Source organism: Neodiprion lecontei, chromosome 5, assembly GCF_021901455.1.
Source record: "Neodiprion lecontei isolate iyNeoLeco1 chromosome 5, iyNeoLeco1.1, whole genome shotgun sequence".
NCBI classification, from domain to species: Eukaryota; Metazoa; Arthropoda; class Insecta; order Hymenoptera; family Diprionidae; genus Neodiprion; species Neodiprion lecontei.
This window is the reverse complement of record NC_060264.1, coordinates 20,733,346-20,750,894: the sequence shown is the minus strand read 5'-3', so window position 1 is coordinate 20,750,894 and position 17,549 is coordinate 20,733,346. Positions and strand designations below refer to the sequence as shown.

Here is a 17,549-nt window from a genome sequence, read left to right as displayed (position 1 = left end):
CAGCTCGTGGGACGAATGTAAAAGGAAGGAGATGACAACCGGGCTGCAAGATCGACTACGTTTTCATCGGCCGAAGGCTTCGGAGTGTCGAGGTAGTAAATTTTCTTCTAAGAGATACCGAGCCGGCTGAAAATTTCCGATACACAGCTACCGTGAACCCGTAAATGTTTCAACGCTGGGCGGCAATTTCACCGAGCATCCCTTGTTTTTTCAGCAGACGACCGGGGAAAAATGCAATGGAGTCAGTTGCTTCCTCCACTCGCCATTCGAGCAGACTCTGCAGTATTGTTTTCACTTCCGGTGTCTAGATGCAGCCAACCCTCCACGCTCTGCCAACTCGCATCCTCCGCTTCGAAAAAATACTCGACGTGTTGGCGGAAGGCAATTTTTCAGGAGAAACTATACCCGAAGACCCCCAAGGTTTACGGTCGGGGCTCTTTCACTATGCGACGCTTCCATACGACGAACTACTTTCAAGGACATGTATCTGTAAGTTGAGGTCTTCTGAATTCGTCGCAGAATAGTTCCGAACGAGAAGAGAATACAGAGATCATGGTCACTTAGACATTAGTGCACTGATGATGAAAGTATGCGCATTAGGGTGGTCCTTATTCAGGGTGTTGACGAATTTTTGCCAGACCATCCCCCAAATCAACTTCAAATAATTCGAAAACAATCGCCTAATTTTTTCAGATTTTTACATCGACTCTAAGATAGTCCGTGTTGTGATCGAAGTTTCTTATGGAAATTAACAAGGGTAAAACTTTTTTTCTCAGTATACATATATTTTATTGCAAGAGTAATAATGTTCCAAATAATCTGTAACCGCGAGGTTTTGGTGAGAATTACTGCTACTATCTGGGAAAAAATACTCATCATCGTACCAGGTAATCTAGACGAATTGCACAACCTCGAAACCTGACTTTTTTTTTTATTTAGAGGCAGTGCAATTCGTCTAGATTGCCTCGTACGATGTGTATTTTTTTTCCATATGTTATCACTAATGCCGACTAAAAATTCGCAGTTATAGATTTTTTGGAACATTGTTACTTTCACGATAAAATATATAGTGCGAAAAAAAGTTTTTCTCATGTCACTTCGATAAGAAACTTTGATCACAATGCGGGCTATCTCAGACTGGCTGTAAGAATCAGAAAAAATTTGGCGACTCTTTTTAAATGATTGGAAATTGATTTCAGTGATGGAGCGGTAAAAATTCGTCTACACCCTAAACAAGGACCATCCTAATCTGCATAAATATACCTCACCGATCTACTTCGTTTCGTGACACGGTGTATGAGTAGTTTGAAAAACATTTGATATTGGTTACTTTTCGTGTCAATCGGGCCGTTCGTGGTTTAAAAATCACCTCTCTAACAATAAGTGACTACCAAAAATCGTATTTTTATGATATCTCGATAATGATGCAAAATATTTTCATAAAACCAATCGAACAATAATCTTTCTCCAGAGATGATCGTACATGCAGTATTTTTTAGCCTCAGTGGTTGCATCCCCTATTTTTTAGCAGAAAACTTTAGGATTTGTTTAGAATAAGCACGTCAAAAAATTACGTCCCTGAAGGTTTTTGACGTACTACAACGTATGGAAAAATGAAAAAAATTGGTCTAGTAGGTCTCTTCTTTTCAGTGAATTTCAAGGCGTATAATTGTTTTGAATGTCTATGTCATGTATATTCCGAACAATAATAGCAATTTTTATACCCTCTATCAGCATTTGATAACAAACCAGAAGTGGAAACAACAATTCTAATATCGAGACGGGTCTGCCCGACTTGATATATCAATTGACGTTTGATCTAGATGAAATTTGGGTTATATACGCTTGTCGTTTCGCAATTAGGAAGCTGTCAAGGTGGACGAAAAATTGATATCTGTCTCACAGCATGTCGAGAGAGAGTGAGAAGCATCTGAAATATGGATCTAAACACTCACAATCAGAATCAACACGCGACATGTCTACGTAAGCCGGTTTTTTTTTTTTTTTTATTCATCTTTCGCATTTCCTTCTTCCGGAAGGTCTTCGTACATTAAGAAAAATCTGCCAAAGTCAGAGGTCAGAAGTCTCATAATTTCACAGTCCCAACAGTTTACTATAAGAATTTTGATCCGTACGAATTTTCTTCTCGTCAAAAAAAATTCTGAATTGGTAAAAAAGGGTTTTTCAGTGAGCGCGTGCAGCCGCCTTTCCCGAAAATTTCCCGTAGCTAGGGAGTGTTTCGTTATTATAAAGAAGACGTTATTCCGTGCAACCCTCATCCCTCACCGTCGGTGACAACTAAACTTTTGTGCCCGCAAGTTCACCGTGCGTATCCTCCAGGATATAATAATTCACGGGGAGGTGAAGTATTTGTTCGCCATTTAGTCCTCCGGCTGCATGGAATTGTTCTCTGCGCAGTTAGAGACGGTTTGCCGTTTCGGACGTCTCATTGTTGCCTTACATCGCGAAAAACGTCACTCTCTCTCTCTCTCTTTTCCTGTCTCTTCTTCCCAGTTGGGATTCACTCGGCGCCGTTTGGAATTCGTCCAGGTTGACGGGGCCATTCGCCACAGTCTTCACCCCCGTTGCTCTAATAGCTCTCTTTTCACTGCTCGAGCCCGACGTCCGGGACGCTTGAGGTCGAACGTCAATATATTTGCGGTTCGGAATTTTCCGCTTTTCTCTTATTATCTCGTGGTACGCGCCTCTCTTGCCTTTATTACCCACCCTCTTTTCGACCGGTGACTAGCTGCCCCACATGTTGACCACCGTGAAAAACCGGGACGCGAAATCCTACCAGACACCCCGACGACTCTCTGCTGGATATTTACAAGCCTCGTTCATCCCTTTTCGAACGGCAAGAACCTTCATATCCGGCCTTGAAAGCTCACGGCGCGTAAAATGGACGCTGATTTCGTAGGGAATTTATTAGGGGATGAACGGCAATACGCTGATGTGGATTCGTTATGGTTTCCACAATAATACCTTATTATTATATTGCCTCCAATTGCTCATTCGTTATAGCCACGTTGAACATATTTTTTATCATCTAATTGGTGAGCTGGCTCACTTGAAAATGTCGGAAGACATTTACTGGAAGAAGAACAAAGCAGAATTGCAATGATCTGGAACTGTTATGGCTTCCACGATAATACCCAATTACTGCCTGCAAATGTTGTTTGAGTATTTTCAATAATTTACATGTTTCTAATCATTCGATTAGTGAGGACTCGCATCTGAAATGTCAGAGAAAATTTATTAGAAAAAAGAAAACAAGCGGATAGAAGTGATGTGACTTTGTTATGGTTTCCACAGTAACATCTAATTACCTACTGTCGATCACTGTTTGACTATTATATACCAGGTCGAAAAATCTGCTGTCACACTCCGATCGGAAAATCATAGCAATGATTTTTGTTCCTCTGAGATTACAGTAAAGGAAAAAAAGAAAAACAAAAATAGGGTGTTTCGACTAACGTGACAAATTTCATCCTGGGATAATCTGTCGTCTATGTATCGCATCCGGCATGCAGCCTCTGAATACATCGTCTCATTACCGTCGATCCGGTATAATATGCGATATGTACATATACGTGGAACTGACAAGAGTGGCTGGAATTGCGGGGATAACAAGTGATTACTTCGTTAGTCTTCATTCATCTTGCCGTGGTTCATGCACGCGCAAATACCGCGACATCCCTCGAGGATTTCGCATTCATCTTTTTCGAGAGCTTTTCCGGTCAATCAAAAGAAGCGAATCCAAATCATTTTGTCCATAATCAATGCCGAATGATTATTCTTTACGACTTTCAGTCACTCTTACGTCGCTTCGTGAGGTGGATAATTCAAAAGTTGGACTTCATATTTTCATTTTCTCTCCATCCAGTCTGGAGAACTGCTCTAATTGCGGGTCGTTGAATCATAAAAAATGATAAAAATCAAGAATCACGGAATCTTTTGCTCGAATGCACGGTTTATGAACAATACGCGCAAGGATCCAAGGATGATTCAAGAGAAGGACGAAAGGTATAACGTATATTATATCCAATAATTCACATCGTTATGCAAGGTAGTGAAAAATTTGTGGTATCTAGAGACCAGAAAATACTCTAGAAAAATCCGGTTTCAAGTTCAGATATCAGGGAAACAGATCCGAAGAGAAATTTACTGAAATTTGAAATTCACAGGTCAGGATGTACGAATTCAAGAAACTGACCAGAGAAGCTCATCACAAAAAATCGTAGACACTGCAGGTAACGAAAGCTGAAAAATATAGAACGGAATTTGGTGGTATAAATTGAATGTTGCGAAACGAGTGAAGAAGGCATCCGATGCATCGATTTCCGGAACTGTGTGTCGAGTGTGGTGGAAGCCAGGAAGCGGAGAGGGTGTAGTTCCATGCCGGAACCGTGTTTATTCCCAAAGGTGTATAATTCCGTGTCGTATTTACAGGCAGGTTTGGCAGCTTAGAAGCTGGCGAAAGAAGATCGCGGTCTTTAGTTAGATTCGTCGCGGCATTATTCCCGCCGATTTCACCGTGCTGGGTGTGGAGTCGAATTGTCGAAGGCCTTGGCAGGCCTTGGAGGGTCTGTCCTTGGTCGTAAATAATACACTGTAACTCGACTGGCTGTCCCGGAGTCCTGCAGCAGGTATAACAACGCCGGGCGAGCGGGGTCAGAAAACCGACTCGAAGAGGCATTGAAATTCCCATTCTGTGGGTGTTTGGGTCCTGGTGGTTTTCGAAGTCACGCCCTGAATGCTGCGCACCGACGGGATTCGAACGTCCGGGGAAAAAAGGCCTCCTGATACAGGTGTAATATATTTATTACGGGATATCTTTATAATCTGTTAACCTCGATGGAAAATATCTCTCCATGCTTCGTGCTTTTTGTTGGATTCCTGATCCTGCACCTGCGGATCGTTCTCGACTCACGTGGTCCTGGATATTGGGTCCTCTTAGTCCTGCGGGAGGCGAGGAGACCATGAGAAACGCAAACAGCCTCACTCGGATTATTTTTTTTATCTTCGTATCGCATCACGAATTCCTTTCCTCGTTCAGTCTTGATTTATCAATAAGATGATATTATCGATGCCGTTTTCTCATATTTGTATTTATTCATTGTCGGTGAAATTCGCTTCACTGTTCAGAAGGTTGGTTGGCCAAAAATCTTTATAATATAATACCGTATTCAATCATTTCATTTCGATTTAGTCGTACGTTAAGTATTTGTCAAATTATTTTATACGTAAGCTACAAAGATTTCTTTAAAAATACAGAACAAAATTCAATAATTACAAGAAAAAAGCTCAGATATCGATGTTTCGTTTCAAATCATTTCAAAATCGTTAGAAATCTAGTAAAATCATTTTATTTCAATACCTAAATGGCTTGTTTCATTCGGAAGTCTATTTTCTACATTTTCAAATATTTAATTTTGCAGGATCTCAACGATATGGATCATAATCAACAAATGAATATATTGAATTACTGCTGCACAAAAAGGGAATGAAAAAAATTGTTTCAGGGACTTCGTAGAATATAGTTTTCTAAATAAAATCAGTTCTGAATCATTTCGAAACAAATTGAAATAAAGTATCGATATCTAAGCATTCGATTATAATCACAGTATTTCCAAAGAGATTCTAGCCGGTTAGAACTATAAAAATTTGATAAATACTTAATGCCCGAGAAAGTATAGACTTAGTCAATCAACATTGTAAAATCGTGATAAAGGTGATCCTGAGTATCGTGCTAAATTCAATATAGTCATTCTTATTGGTCTTCATGATAAATTTGCAAGATATTTTTTATGTGTCTTCAAGAAACAAAGAATTGACCGTCGATTTCACACAAAATGCCTAGTTCAATTAAATTATTATTCACGGACTTCAAAAATATTTTATCGATTTAAAATAATCCCTCCAGCGATAATTTGAAGTAAAAAGAAATTAGGAAATTCGCATAGTTATCAGATTTCGAGGGACTTGTAGATTTGAAGTGAATTGTTAAAGAGTCAAAAACTGCAATAATTAATAAATTAAAAAAATGCCTCTAGGCAATCAACGATCACAACGAGCACAACGGTGCGAGATAAGAGAGAGTTAGAAGAAAAGAGGGAGGAAAATGATTATATGTCGAGCAATAGAACGTGAAGGAAACCAATTTACTTTCGATCCCAGGATAGATCGAGGGACAGAGAAGGGTGAAAATGTAACAATGTAATTAAAATTGTGCCCGCATTATCGGATCGGTGTGGCGATATAATTTTTCTTACCATTATCGGCGTTATAATTGCGCGATTATTACACCACGGTGTGCTACCCTCGGCGTCACGAGCCGCCTTGAAACTTCTCAGGGGACGATGACTAGGACGATAATTCCGTGCCGCCGAGTTGGTTGACACTGGGTGACACCGAGCGATCCTCGGGACGAATATCAGCCCTCCTGCCGGCAGCGTCGCGAGGCGACGACGAGCGGCGCGGCGCTTCTTCCTTCTTGTTTAGTTCTTTCTTTTCACGTTTTCATCTTTTTTTCAGTTTGCCTGCGTGATTTCCTTGCCTTTTTTCCCTCCCCGTCGGTCTTTTGAAGGGAAATTAACCGCCGCGACACCTGAGAGTCTCGACGAATCGTTAGACGAAGCGCCACCTCCTGTGCCGAGAGATCAGCTCGACGGAAAAAAATGATTGGTTATGTTGACTATTCGATCTGCCTTGTAGTGGCGTCGGAAATTATCAACCAATACCTAATCTCAACTATTTGCTCAGTGGGAATAGTAAATAGTAATAATTATCAAAGGATAGTCATGTTTATTCTTTGAATGTACCAACAATTAATCGTATAATCGATACCATGAATTCAAATTCCTAGCCTGCAAATAACTATTTAAATAGTTGACTAGTCAATACAATATAATATTAGAAATAATTTTGCTTATGTTGACTATTCGATCTGACTTGTAGTGGCACCGAAAATTCGCAACTAATAATCTCAACTATTTACATAGTGGGAATAGTTAATAGTAATAATTATCAAAGAATAATCATGTTTATTCTTAGAATGTACCAAAAACTGATCGCTGATAGTCGATGCCATGAATTCAATTTCCTAGCCTGCAAATAACTATTTAAATAGTTGACTAGTCAATACAATATAATATTAGAAATAATTTTGCTTATGTTGACTATTCGATCTGACTTGTAGTGGCGCGGAAATTCTCAACCAACAATCTCAACTATTTACATAGTACGAATAGTAAATAGTAATAGTTATTAAAGAACAATCATGTTTATTCTTAGAGTGTACCAAAAACTGATCGTATAGTCGATGCCATGAATTCAATTTCCTAGCCTGCAAATAACTATTTAAATAGTTGACTAGTCAATACAATATAATATTTGAAATAATTTTGCTTATGTTGACTATTTGATCTGACTTGTAGTGGCGCCGAAAATTCGCAACTAATAATCTCAACTATTTACATAGTGGGAATAGTTAATAGTAATAATTATCAAAGAATAATCATGTTTATTCTTAGAATGTACCAAAAACTGATCGCTGATAGTCGATGCCATGAATTCAATTTCCTAGCCTGCAAATAACTATTTAAATAGTTGACTAGTCAATACAATATAATATTAGAAATAATTTTGCTTATGTTGACTATTCGATCTGACTTGTAGTGGCGCGGAAATTCTCAACCAACAATCTCAACTATTTACATAGTACGAATAGTAAATAGTAATAGTTATCAAAGAACAATCATGTTTATTCTTAGAGTGTACCAAAAACTGATCGTATAGTCGATGCCATGAATTCAATTTCCTAGCCTGCAAATAACTATTTAAATAGTTGACTAGTCAATACAATATAATATTTGAAATAATTTTGCTTATGTTGACTATTTGATCTGACTTGTAGTGGCGCCGAAAATTCGCAACTAATAATCTCAACTATTTACATAGTGGGAATAGTTAATAGTAATAATTATCAAAGAATAATCATGTTTATTCTTAGAATGTACCAAAAACTGATCGCTGATAGTCGATGCCATGAATTCAATTTCCTAGCCTGCAAATAACTATTTAAATAGTTGACTAGTCAATACAATATAATATTAGAAATAATTTTGCTTATGTTGACTATTCAATCTGACTTGTAGTGGCGCCGAAAATTCGCAACTAATAATCTCAACTATTTACATAGTGGGAATAGTTAATAGTAATAATTATCAAAGAATAATCATGTTTATTCTTAGAATGTACCAAAAACTGTTCGCTGATAGTCGATGCCATGAATTCAATTTCCTAGCCTGCAAATAACTATTTAAATAGTTGACTAGTCAATACAATATAATATTAGAAATAATTTTGCTTATGTTGACTATTCGATCTGACTTGTAGTGGCGCGGAAATTCTCAACCAACAATCTCAACTATTTACATAGTACGAATAGTAAATAGTAATAGTTATCAAAGAACAATCATGTTTATTCTTAGAGTGTACCAAAAACTGATCGTATAGTCGATGCCATGAATTCAATTTCCTAGCCTGCAAATAACTATTTAAATAGTTGACTAGTCAATACAATATAATATTAGAAATAATTTTGCTTATGTTGACTATTCGATCTGACTTGTAGTGGCGCCGAAAATTCCCAACTAATAATCTCAACTATTTACATAGTGGGAATAGTTAATAGTAATAATTATCAAAGAATAATCATGTTTATTCTTAGAATGTACCAAAAACTGATCGTATAGTCGATGCCATGAATTTGAATTTTCATTTATTTGAACGCTTATATGCCATTCTCGGGGCGAAATTATTCCCTAGAGAATTTGTTTTCACAGCGGTTACGGCTAGTTGATACTATAATGAAATATTGGTAAATGATTTTTAGGTTAGGTCAGAATGTTTCCAAATATCAGCTCATTTTTTCAGTCTAAATGTAGTTTTTTTGACAAAATTTCTCCGCCGCAAGGAACAAAAATATCAGTCGCGCAAACTGTTAGGTTTTTTAAATCTTGAGTTAAATCTTACTGGCAAAACGGTAAATGAAATATCGCAATAACTATTGAAATAGTAAAAATAGTGTTTCTTACTGCTAAAATAGTCAAACCGTCGACAAAAAAATAAAGACTGCTTACTTATAATTTCCGAAACCACATAAAAAACTAAATGGTTGGCACTGGAAATTATTCCAACTTTTATTTGGAACGTAACAAATATTTTTTCAATAAATTTGAACCAAAAATTCAACTATTAGGATTTCCATAAGGGAATTCAGTATTGCATATCGTACTTGTAATCAATCTATAATGGTACGATGTTAAATATTTTATCGTTTTTAGTGAGCTTTACGAATCTGAAGAAAAGGATTTCACTATTCCAGACTTATGATAACGATTGATGAAATGAAAAGTACTTACACCGTTTAGTTTGAGTCCCCGCATTCGTCGTACGTTGCCTTATAGATTTAGCATCCTTTCTCAGTATCGTTTCCCTTCCGAATCTCTTTTTCCTCTCCGCTTCATCTCCCCCTTATCTTACTTTTATCTTGTTTTTCACCGGTCTTATCGTTCGATCTTCGATGAAATTTCGAGCTGCCGTAGCTGCAGAGGATCGTTTAACGTTTTGCAAAGTCGGCGATTTTTGGCAAGTCGAGGCTCGAGGATCGGCGTCCGCAGGATCAAGTCGTTCCCTATCGGGTGTAGCACCGTCGTTCCGTGGATGTCGCGCGATATGTGGTCCCTGAAACGGTTTCCGTGTATCCCTATGGGGCGCTAAGAAAATGGGGGTGGCTCGCACCCCGAGCCGTCTGGGAGGCCAAGAGCCAAGCCACGTCGCGTCGCGTCGTTGCGCCACCGAAGTAAAAGCGATTTTCTATACCTTCAACCCCTGGCCATTGCTGCCTGTTCCTGTGAGTGTATATGTATCGATAAAATCTGGACACCTAATGCCATTCACTTGTTCAACCCTCGATGATCATCCACGATACCGATCTATGTATATTCGCCCCGTTATTATTGCCGTGATCAAGCAAAGAAACATATTCGCTTGCGTATTCGCAGATCTTCGGTTCATCGTAGAGTCACAGCTTTTGTTTTGGCGGATCAATAATTGGCAAGAATAGTTGATTAGAGAACAAAAAACATTTCAGCTTCCGTTACAAATATTGTCGATTAATATTATAAAATTATTGAAACGTCAATGGTTTCTGTTGGTGAAACGAGAATTGTTGGAAAAAATATTCAGATTAGAAAAATATCATTTAGACCTATCAAAATCAGCATTCGGAATTCGAGTACCTACCCTGATCGTAACTATTGGAAAAAGTTATTCAAGTTGAAAAAATATTATATCACGACTACCGAAAAAACTACATAGAATTTGAATATACTATTTAAAACTATTGAGAAAAAAACTAACTATTCTCAACTGTTGCAATAAAAGAGATTCAGACTGAAAAATGTTTTTTTGCAACTATAGGAAGAACGATCTAGGATCAAAATATACTATTTACAACAACGTATTTCAAAACTGCTGATAAAGTTTAATGGAAAACCTATAAAAAGCTGTAGGCGACGATGTACGAGAAATCGTTTGTTACATTTCTGTAAGCGACGTTGTTTTTTCGTCGCTCCAAGTGTTTTTATCATTTTTCTATTCGTCTTTATTACGTAAAAAATACAGTTCAGAGGTCGGCCTGCACTTTGGTGTTAAATGTCACTACGAGGAATTGAAGAACAGAAACAGAGATAAATGAAATGAAATTCTTCGGGCGTTTTCGCAATGAAGGAAGGTGGTAATTTTGTCCCGGCGCGTCAAAGAGCTGGCGCATAATAGTCACTGGACCTCCTTCTACCTGGAATACAGAAAGTGATGACCCGTGACTTTCTAGATTTCTGTATTACACTCGTTGCTTTTCAGTGTTACCGAAAACTTTTCTATGCGCCAAGAACCAGGCGAAGAAAGAAGAACGTTAAAAAAAACCAAAAACAGCAGAAGAAGAGTGTGGAAAAATTTTTTCCTCGCATTTTTGTAACTAGAGAAAAATACAGCGAATTAATTTAGTGTGAAAACTGTTCAAATGGATTGTGTTGATTTCAGTGCTTCTTCCAAGAGTCACAGAAATATGTTGACGAAAAGAACTAATCATAGTGAAAACAAGGGGCAGAAATTGAGGAAAACAACTGGACATGAGTTTGAAGTGAAAACATATCACAGGGAAGTTGTTCTTCGACCTTCGCTTCGTCTTCTTGGTCAATTCGGAGTTTGGTATCGGTCTCCGGGACAGGACCGAGGACCAGGGATGCTCGAATAATTTTCTCTCGCAGACCCGGTTCGACTCGGTGACTCGGTGACTGACTCTGGAGGCCATTGTCACTGCAAAGATATACGACCGTTCGTTCCCAGAAACAGTTTATATCCCGACAAGGATGAGCCCTGAAGTTGGGATGTGCTTCGCCAACCTCTTCCTCGTCTACCTGCGAACCATCCGACACTCGGTCGTTCAAATCCCTCCTTTTCATGCTCCGTTTAGTGAATTCAGTGTCGAACGGAAATCCTAAAAAACGTGAACCGACTTTTCTCTCTTGGAAAAACCGGAATCATTTTTTTAGCAGTATGTTTTTCTCCGAATAATAATCGTTGCGTAAGGTCCTGATAGTTCTTTGAATTAGTAGCTCATTGGTACGGATTAAGACAATAAAAACAATCGGTTTGAAATGATCTTAATGACTCGATCACCGGCACCGTTCTGATTCGATACGAGCGTAGAAGTCGGCTGCTAGTCGTTGATGTTTTATATCGGAGGGACGCGACGTTGAATAGAATAATTAGATGATTATCTTTTATTTATCTCGAGCTTTGATCAGCCGCACCTAATACGCTGTAGTAGACGCCTTTTGCAATTACAGAACCGGCTATAAGGCCTGTTCGTTACGCTAGGCATATGGGTGTGTATCATTCTGCCCCACTGATACCTCTATTATAATCACCAAAACGCAATCAAGTGCTGGATGTGTAATTTACTACATTAACGCGGAGATAATAACGCAGAGACTAAGAAAAAAAATAAGAAACAGAACGCGGACGAAATTCAAATTGAATATAGAAGCTTCTTTGCTCGATCAATTCGCTTTAGATTCTTACAAATGTAGATCAGATTGAAAGTTCCGGATTTTTTTACTAGCCTAGAACTGAGAATTTTTATTTGTGTCAAGACAAAATTATGAAAAGAAAAAAAAATCGATGATCGAACTTGAAAGTTTCAACTATTGAGGACGTTATTTTTTGAGGGGGCATGAAGAAAATAGAGACTGAAAAAAAAGGAAATGAACTCCTTCTGATAAGTAAAAAAGAAAGACTTTTATCAAGCATTTTGGTTTCAGGGAAAATTTATTCACTATAAAGTTTACTTTTCATGGTTGGTCGTTGTGAATAATTGATGATAATCATATACTTGTTAACGTTTTCCACGATTATTCCGAAGACTAACTACCCGTGCAGTTAAAATTTTATTTTTCTAATTAAAAATTCCTTCTACTCGGAAATATTTTGTAATTGGTTCAGCTGTTTAGTTCTTTATTCGTTTCCAAGATTTACTATTTCCAGTTTCTACATTAATACGCTAAATAAATATCACTAGTCACTACTGAAATAGAAAAGCTACCGTTCTTTACTGCTGAAATAGTTGGGCCGGAGAAGCAAAAATAATTGAAACTATTAATTCTGGTTTTCAAAGACCTCTTGACAAAAAATAAATAGCCAGCACAACTTGTTGTTATTATTTTTTCGGAAGATTTTCTTTAAAAGAAGGCGAAAAAATTCTAGAGAAATCGAGCTTCAAGGCTCCAGTTTTTCCGGAACACTTCTAACTGATGGAACTTTTCGGATGTCTAAATATAGTGGCGAATATAGAAACGGACCCACCGTAGCTTTTGGCTATTTGCGAGAGGATCAACGACTAGGTGAAGCAGTGTTCGAGAATAGAATCTGTATAATCGATGTGTCTAAACGAAAAATCGCCCCCTATTATGAACGATTTTTGGAACCCGGAGTGCGGTCCGAATAGGGAGGGGCGTTGGAGGGCTGGAAAAATGAGACACGTAGCAACCTTCAAAGGCCGTGTAGAGATGTACAAGTAAACGGACTGCACGAGTTGCAGAGAACATTGTGCCGAAAATAGGGTGCCGGAAATTCCCAAGTTTTGAATTCGTTGCGAAAAGAGAGAGTGAGCGAAAAGATTCATGGAGCGTTCGGACAATGGCCGTTCCGAAATGCTTCGCAGCTATGAGAGAACGTCGCGTTCACTTGCCCGAAGAAAAGTGTGAGCCACCCAAGTCGCTAGGGGGATGCAGGACAATAATTTTCGAAAATCATTACCTCCTCGCCGATCTGTGCAAGGACCATTTTCAGGCCTTCAAAACGTTTAAGACTTTATTTATTGCCAGTTCTGCAGGGCGGATCCTTATTCGCATACAGCTCGCCTACCTGACTCTTTTCGACAGGCGATACAAGGTCACTCCCTTGAGACGATCGAACTCGTCCTCCTGACTGACTTGCCGAAACACGCGACCATCGTGACGTCATCGTTTTCCAATTTCACCGATTCCTAATGCATGGATTCTGACCGGCGGAACAAGTCCGAACAACCGATTCATGGATCATTGTACAGTTCCAGGAAACTTATGCGGGACCTTGTTCGTGTGGAATTTTGACTGCACACTAACTTGGATACTGTCCTTTTACGACGTTGGTGTTTGGAAAGCATTGGCAGCACTGATCCATTATTCGTGTTTGTTGAGTTGAAGATAACCGACCAATTGGAGTTAATGATATGCTGTTACTGCTAAGTTTTCAGACAACATCTTAGTACTGACGACCCAGTTTCAGTTCTACGACTTTCGTCCAACTTCGGCTTGGTATTGTATAAGTTTTCGTTAAACGATATTACAGGTCTTCTTTTCCATATCCGAGTCTTCACCGCTCGTCCCCCTCTTACACGATGATGGTACTGTGTCTTGGAAATTCGTTGGAGCAACTTACTAAACTTTGTTACTCGTGGTTACTGATAAAAGGAATTCAATGAATCTTGGAAGCTGACAAACTGTTTGACACATTTTGGAAATGTCTGCATCGATGTTGTTGAAGAAGTGAAAAAAGGGGCAAAGGAATCACATGGTTCTATATGGATGGTTCTATAAATGCACATGAAGAAGAATAAAAAAGACATGTCATCAAATAAGAAGTAGAATAAGAGGACGCTGAAACGTGATGTTGACTTCGAGGAGAAGGATGGGTCAATAAATGAAAACTGCTGCTGGTATACGTGAAATAAAAAGTTGTCCAGGACTTGGTGTTTGGTATAATAAACATTCTGTTTGGCTTTCGGACTCGGGCCTATGGACTGTAAATCATAAGGGAAATCTAGCAAACCACTACTGACTGTGAGGTTTATGGTGTTTGGAATGACGGTCGAGCCCTGCCACCACCTTGGGTCACGTACCAGTACCCATAAAGAAGAATTGACGAAAAGGAAGTGAAACCTAGAAGTCACTTTTCTCGTCACTGTTTTAATAATATCGGTTGGCTCCGTATTGTGCAAATTTTCCCTTCCATTCAGTGTTGCTGGTAAATATATGGCTTATTACCAGCTGATTTATTGCACCTTCAGGTATCCGTCCAGCCACCAGACGTCGAGTTTTTTTTAACTATCTTCGTCCTCAGACCTTGCGAATTCATCGAGATTTTAAGGAAACATGTTCGCCGGACGTCTTACATCGGGAAAAAATAAAGATTGTCATATTCTTCCATGAAATGGTGAAACCACGTTGATTTCCACTCGTCATCGGGCTGTAGTTAAAGCTGGATAGATTTTCCGGCTCCACCCAGCCGCAGGACAGGGTTGGCCAATCGAAAATAATCGTGAGGCTGCCTCACGCCCTCAACCGAAACAAACTTTTCCGAAGAATCAAGACGAACGCACGAAGGCTGCGTTCTTTCTTCTCCTTCATTTTATTCTACGATGATGATCATCGAGATTCACTCTTCTACGAATTCTGTCCAGGATTCGTAGCTCGTTCATTAGCCCGCGATTTGTCACGGTGGAGGAAAATATGGCGGGTAATGATTATACTAGCCATTGAACACTCGGACAAGCAATTTTGATACACGAATTGTTATTACCCTTCTGCTTTATTTTATACCCGTCACACATTCTCACTTATTATAGGTTTTAATCTCGTTTCATCACTTCTGATCGTCATTGGCAACCAAATGTTTGTGTTCACGATTTTATTATGATCACGGGAAGCTCCATAAAATCGCATCTCTTTAGACGGTAGAATGGAAGAAGAATGAGCATTCTCAGACTTGATTTGTTTGAAAATTTTATGTTTTTTCCATAACAAATCTGAAATCATGTTTAAGGGTATCATAATATCCAATGTCGATTTATCCAATGTTGATTTTTCATTTCTATAGAACGAGGAGTGCAGAAAGTCCCACGAGTTCATTCGCTGTTGGAAGCCAGGAGTGGAAGAAAAGTGAGTAAATAACCACTCTATTCTTATTGAATCGTTATTAATGTTCGATTTCAATAATTTTTTGTAGTATCACAGTGTCGAAATCGTGATTTTTCACGTTTCTGCAACGAGCACGGAAAGCCTTGGAAACTGATGTGTCTTTGGAAGGTAAAATGCAAGAAAATTGAGCATCTTTCAATTTCATTCTTATCGAATTTTGTTGTTTGCTCAGTACCAATGATGCTTATGGTATCACGATGGCTGAATGAAAATTTTCAACTGTTTAGGATGAGCACAAAAAGCCCTGCGAGCTCATTCGTTCCCGAAGACCTAAAAGTATACGATGGCTTAATTTCCATTGAATTTTGTGGTATGTTAAATTTCAAACAATTTTTGTGGCATCACGATGTCCAGATAGTGATTCTTCGTGTTTTTCTAACGAGCACAGAAAGCTCTGCGAGCTCGTTTGTTTCTTTAAAACTGGAGCAAAGATGCCGGCGAGTAAGAAAACGAGTTTTTAAAAATGACGCGTCAGTGTTCCGTTAGTGTTTGTAAATCCGAGGGTGATAATAAACGGGAAATACACCAGGCTCTCATTTGTTTCCAATGCAGGCCGTATAAACTCGAGTGAGCGTGAAATTTATGAACGCGTCTTAAAATATCGAGTTCGCAAACATTGGTGTCCGCGAACTAAACTAAATCATTAGATGGTCGAAAGCAAACGCCCCCCGCTGGTCCCAGCATTAGTTCGTCTGTCTCTCCTCTTCTCCCTCTTCTGCTCTTCCCTCTCGTTTCGGTGATCGTCTATTCCTTCTTCTTTTCCCTTTTCAGCGTACTCCCTCCTCCTCTTATTCTCCCTCTCTTTTACTTTTCTATCGTTTCGCTCAGCGAATACATATGTATACCTATATGATATAATAATATATGAATCCCACGCATATAGCCACCACGGCGGGGCACGTAGCGAGCGACATGTGTTCCCATCCATTTTTCTCCCCCCTCCCCCCTCCCCCCCCCCCCTCCTTCCCTCACCTACCGCCGATTTTTCTCTTCATTTTTCTTTCTCTCCTCGTTTTGTCTTTCATCTCTTACACAGCCCGATCCGTTGAAAATTGGCGGCATCTAGCAGCCTGGTTTCATAACTATCTATACGGCTATGCACCCCTTCGAGATAAAGGTCGAGGCCCACCGAGGCAGATGGATTCTCGAAATTGGAGTCATGGAGGAATCGAAAAGGAATCGGAGAAAGTGTTACAAATATGTTCATCTTCGCTCTATTTCTGTTTCACTCTCTCGCGTCTTCGCTGTCTGAATGAACATTTGGTGAACGCCGCTCGCTGGTTTCTTCGCGTCCCGGAAGTATCAAAAGTATATGATGAACGATTCGTTCCTTGGGTAAAAATGAAGGGCATAGGGAGGAGCGTTTATAATTGTTCCTGCTTACGACCGATCCTCTGAAATTTAAAATCAAGTTTTTACATCGAACTAATTCTTATCGTTTCCTTACATATATATATATATATACTATGCAGTCTGTCGGAAATTTTTTTAAATCAAATTGGTGTAGGATAGCACGAGTTACTTGCAGATCGTGAGATCTAGGTCAATGAGATAATTTTAGTTAGGATAATGTGGTATCGAATTTTTATTTCATTGTCATCCTCATGTGATAATAGCTTCTTCAATTTAACGCAAACTAACCTGATCCAAAGTTCCCTAACCTAACCCAACAAAAACTGAGCTTCCTTAACCCAACTCAACCGTAAGTAAAACATTTGTTTCTGTATATTTCCAATCTATAGCTGTATGGTTACACGTTCGTATGGTGATAAATTATTACCGTCCTGCTTCTGACATTTACTTGGCGTATATACCAACATTCTTGTGAACACAATATTTTACCGAAATAATTTATGCGTCGTCGAGATATAAACGTACACATATACACGTACATGAAGGTATAGACTTGTGTTATACACACACCATACGATTATTCCTCGAAATAAACGCGTGGGATGTGAA

General features: G+C 38.9%; 1 long non-coding RNA gene across 1 annotated transcript; it reads left to right on the top strand.

The window, feature by feature from the left end:
• Window positions 1-335: 335 nt before the first annotated feature.
• Window positions 336-15,695, top strand: LOC124294525. Its single transcript, XR_006904411.1, has 3 exons — window positions 336-489; window positions 15,487-15,548; window positions 15,616-15,695. It is a non-coding gene; the product is annotated as an uncharacterized LOC124294525 (long non-coding RNA).
• The last annotated feature ends 1,854 nt before the right edge of the window (window positions 15,696-17,549 follow it).